Source organism: Penaeus japonicus, unplaced genomic scaffold, assembly GCF_977035675.1.
Source record: "Penaeus japonicus unplaced genomic scaffold, GWHDUDI00000001_assembly GWHDUDI00000030, whole genome shotgun sequence".
Lineage (NCBI taxonomy): Eukaryota > Metazoa > Arthropoda > Malacostraca > Decapoda > Penaeidae > Penaeus > Penaeus japonicus.
This window is the reverse complement of record NW_028234432.1, coordinates 11,900,931-11,905,725: the sequence shown is the minus strand read 5'-3', so window position 1 is coordinate 11,905,725 and position 4,795 is coordinate 11,900,931. Positions and strand designations below refer to the sequence as shown.

General features: G+C 33.7%; 1 long non-coding RNA gene across 3 annotated transcripts in view; it reads left to right on the top strand.

The window, feature by feature from the left end:
- LOC122264489 (uncharacterized) overlaps positions 1–4,795 on the top strand; it is a 12,428-nt gene extending 7,633 nt beyond the window's left edge. The window contains exons 3-4 of one of the 3 annotated variants that reach the window (XR_006224216.2): positions 179–311; positions 2,071–4,795. This is a non-coding gene — a long non-coding RNA (uncharacterized LOC122264489). Of the gene's footprint in view, positions 1–130; positions 312–2,070 lie in introns of all 3 variants that reach the window. The other 2 variants (XR_006224214.2, XR_006224215.2) reach the window with 2 other exon arrangements.

Here is a 4,795-nt window from a genome sequence, read left to right as displayed (position 1 = left end):
CTAAATCAATGAAAAATCTTAAATAACTTAATATATACCTCATTCACTTGTTTAGAAAAATATTACTAAAAACGAAAAAAATCTTAATTGTAAGATAAAAATAAAAGGTAAAATATTGCGAATAAAAAAGTTTTAGACATAAGGCTCTGATTTGACCCCGGCACCACGTCGAAAGCAGCGGATGACGTTTGTAAACACTACATATCAGCTGGTGACTCCGAGGGATATCCACGCCACCTTCCGTCCTCTTATCTCTCGCACTCAACGTCAGTCTCCAACTGTGAGAGCATCATCTTCGCCTGTATTTTTAGGTAATGTTGCGTATAGTCGTTGCAATTAGTTCATATGTGTATTTTTACTTTGGAAGTGTAACTATAAATCTTTAAGAAGTTGGGAAGTATAGTATTACCAGATTTTGACGGAGCAATGACCGATACATATTTACATGGTCTAATCATACATTTATGGAATATTATTGGAAAATATGGACAATCTGGAGTACCCTTCAGTTAATTATTATGTATATCTTTTGCAAAAGTGGTTGGCGTTGATATACCGAAAACTTGAAGCCATGTATGTTACACTGGCCCTAGGGCATGTATTACGTCAAAATAGGATATATTACATGAACTTGATGGGAAGGTACCGATTTTTCACTTAAAATACATGAGCAGATGTCAGTAACAGGCACTTAATAAAAATAAATAAAAAATGTAAGGATGTAAAGATAAATGGAATTCATTATCTACCTAAGATTATCATACAATTAATTTGATGTGAATGAGGACCAAGTTGGATGCCAGATGTTTCACACAAGTTGTATGTGTGCCATAATGCTTTTGCTCCCAGTGTAACAATGGAGCTGCAAAATATGATTGGTAAATTTTCATAATACCGCTGTGTTACTAAATACCAAGATTATGGTACTGATGGATTCCTCTCATCCTCTAATGCTCATAGATAGTGGATATAATCGGCAATTCCTTCCCTATACTCCACTATCTGGGTCCCAATAGTAAGGGATGGCATCAACTGTGATGTTTTACCTGATGTACACTTATTTAGAAAAGAGCCATCTGTTGGAAAAAACGATTTCAGGATGTTCAGTTCATCTATAGATGACAGCCACTTATGTGGTATTTAGTAAAGCAACAGTATTCTTCAAAAAGTACCAATAAGATATTAACTGGGTAGAATGATTTGAAGTTAGCATTGGTTGTCTGAAGCAAAACTTTTCGTTCATTTCAATCCCTTCACTGCACCTTTCAGGAATGTAGTTTCTGTCTTGGGAAACCAGAGCAGTATGTCCTAAAGCACAGGAAAGTTTTATTGACACACAGGATGAAAAAAACAACTCTTAAAACTCTGTGCCCTGGAATTAGAAAATGATACAAATCACCCATTGTATCAAAATTAAATGTTAAAATACAGTAATTTACTTTTGGGCCAAAAGATTATAATGGCCATGCTGAAATAAAAGTTTCTGAAAAGCGAAAGAGCCTCTGCTTAAATTAAAGACAATGACAAGACATTCATGCATTATGAACAGAGTTGATTGCAACAAATGTAGAAGAAAGATATGATTGAAACTGAATATCTAAATGCAAAAGATGTATATGGTGCATTTAAATGGGAGTTTTCTTTGGAAATACATGTATTTCTAAGGAAGACCTCTGTTGAAACACATCAAATACATTTCTTGCATTGTTTAGATATTCAGACTCTTTCATACCTTTCTTCTACATTCATGCATTAGCGGGTAAGAATACCTTTGGTAGCCACTTTGTAAATAGCTTGTTACAACTTTTCCATGTTACTTCTAAGCTTGTTCCATAACTTACAGAGCTGAGGGAGTTTAAGAGGGAAAAATGAAAGGAAATATTAATCTGTTTCATTAGGGATACACTGTATGCTCCCCACAGAACAAAGGCTGAAATGATCTTAGTCCTGTTATTCAAATATATAGGTTTTGCATGATTAGATATACAACTAGACTTTATATCAAGTTAAACAGTCAGTATGTAGACTGCACTTGCAAGTTTGATGTATATGAGTTAATCCTCCTTACAGAACAGCCACTGAGACACAATGCGTCAGCTCAAGGGAAAGCCAAAGGAGTCCGCAAAGGAGAAGCGCGAGAGGAAGAAGGAGTTCATGGAGAACAAAGATAGGGCCTTCACAGTGGCCCTTCCAGTCCTAGGTGGACTCTTCCTCCTCCTCGCCATTTTCGTTTACATCAAGACGCGGCCAAGGATGGAAGAGCTGTAAGATGAAGATGTCCGTCTGTGGGAGTTCGATCCTGCAGACACCCCCAGTCCATATCAGGAAGTTTGCAGACAAGCTTCCAGTCATATAAGATTGTGCAAATTTGGATTTAAGAGAGATTTTTGTTTTTGTTTGTTTGTTTTTTCTGTGTGCAGGATCATTGGTATTACATAATTGCATCAGCTGACAAAGACAAATGACTTCAGTACCCACAGATTGAGAAAATTGGGAAACTTGATGTAAAACCATAAAAGTATACTGTATTTACCAGAGATGACATAGGCCTTCGTGGTTGATCATAAATATAGTCTACATTTTGGAATGTAATTGTTATCTGCTCTGATATTTAAGATAGCTACATCAGGAATATACACATGATGTAAATGTTATAATTCTATTTAATCATCAAGGAAATATGATGAAAATGTACCATAGATTCTTTTATATTTATATATTGAACCAATGAAAGTGGATTTATATAACAGATGTACAGTATACTGTGATATTGATAGGAACAATGTGCCTTATGTCCTCTAACCTGAAGTAATTTTTTGGTTTATATTTACCATGTAGGTTATCTAAAGGTTCTCAGGAGTGGTCATGTGGTGGTGGTGGTGTTTTATTTTTTATTATCACCATTATTAAGAGTTCTGAAAGCTTCAGATATATCTATTCTATACATGAATACATATGCATATGAGTATATGTGTATCCAGATATGTAGACCATCACTGCAAAAGCTTCACTTCCAAACCTCCCTAGAGTGATACTAAATCTAGAAATTTGTTTCTGCTTATCTAGAGCCTTGAGAAGATATGAAAGAATTAAACATTGAGCACAAATTTTTGGTATGTAGTATAGGGTTGCAGTATTTTGAAAAGATGATATAGGGTCTTGTATCAACATACACCCTTGTTCTTACTTCAGCAACAAAATGCACTCATGCAAATAGTTACTCATGTGCCTTGGATATAGAAGTATTTGTTGCTACTTCAGATGCTCACAGTATCATGTGATTACTAGAATGATTTTCAAAATTCTGCACACCTATATATTGATAACTTGTAGTTCTCTTGTTTATGAATTTGATTACATATATGTATTTGTATATTTATGTGTGTTTATATATGTATATGTATATGTATATGTGTATGTATATATATATATATATATATATATGTATATATATATATATATATATATATTATATATATATATATATATATATATATATATATATATAATATGATTAGGTGTTTCATGGAAATTACTGTTATCAAAAGAATAGAAGTAAATGATGACTATTCAGAATTCCATTTTCTTTCTGTCTTTGAGACTGCAAATGTTCATTCCATCATATTTGTGGAGAAGGCCACTGTATGTTATCACTTTTATATTCTTTCTATATGGTGTTGACAGAAATGTGAATGCTTCTATCCTTTCTTTTTCTTCCTTCTGTGCTGGAATTTGATTTTCATTTAAGACATTAGCGTAAGCTCACGGTCTTCCATGACTAGGTTTGTGTGTTGTACAAACATTTTAGATTTAATTTAATTTCTCCATCCTACACTGACCTCTGTTGCTTTTTCTTTTTCAAATTCCTTTTTCTTATGATTTCACAGGGAGAAACCTTAGGACATAGTTCAATTTTGTCATCTTCTTAAGGAGCTCCACATAGGGCAGATACAGTTGTCTTGTCGTGGTCTCCAATAAATGAATAAGCAGCTTGGGTATCGACCTGTTGATTTTCTCTATTTATTGTTATTTTGTATCTTTAACAAGACCATTTGTATGAGATTAGGGCTATCAGGATGTGTTCAGTTTATACTATTTGTATACAAGGGTTTTGGGTGCTAGTTTTCCTATTCTTGCTGTTATTACCATGTAATGATTGTTTTAATGATTCCTCAAATCTATTTTCACAGTGTAGATGATATTTCATTTCCCTCTTCTTGAATCCTCTGTACAGGGGGTGATTTGTTAAGTTTTCTGTTAGTAATGGGAGTGAGTTTGAACCTCGTTTATTTATTATGTATACACTGGCAACCCTTATGTCTTCAATTCACTTATAGTTAAACCATTTGAGTGTACTGAGCAGAATTGTCCAACTGAACATAATATATAGAGTACAAGAAGTGTAGTTGTTTCTTAACAAAGTGTTCTTTAACTATTAGCATATTAATTTATGGTTCTGGGCCTTCCTTTCTGTGGAATTTGCCTTTAGAAAGTATTTTTTACTAGAAAATAAAGGAAATATATAAAACACTATTGTAATATATAATCAGATTAGAATTGCTTCAGATTCTGATTACCATTCCTTTAATTCACTGCAGAGAAGCATGTGCACTCAAAGGGTTAATCCTAAAGCTAATTAAGTGAAGAGAAACTTGCCTTGATATTTATTAAGTATGTTGCAACCACACAGCTTTTATCAGTCATGCGTGGACCCTGTTGACATAAGCATGCATGCACCACCATCTTCCTGCAAAGCAATAGATGATGTCCAATAAAGTCTTTACTTAATTTTTCA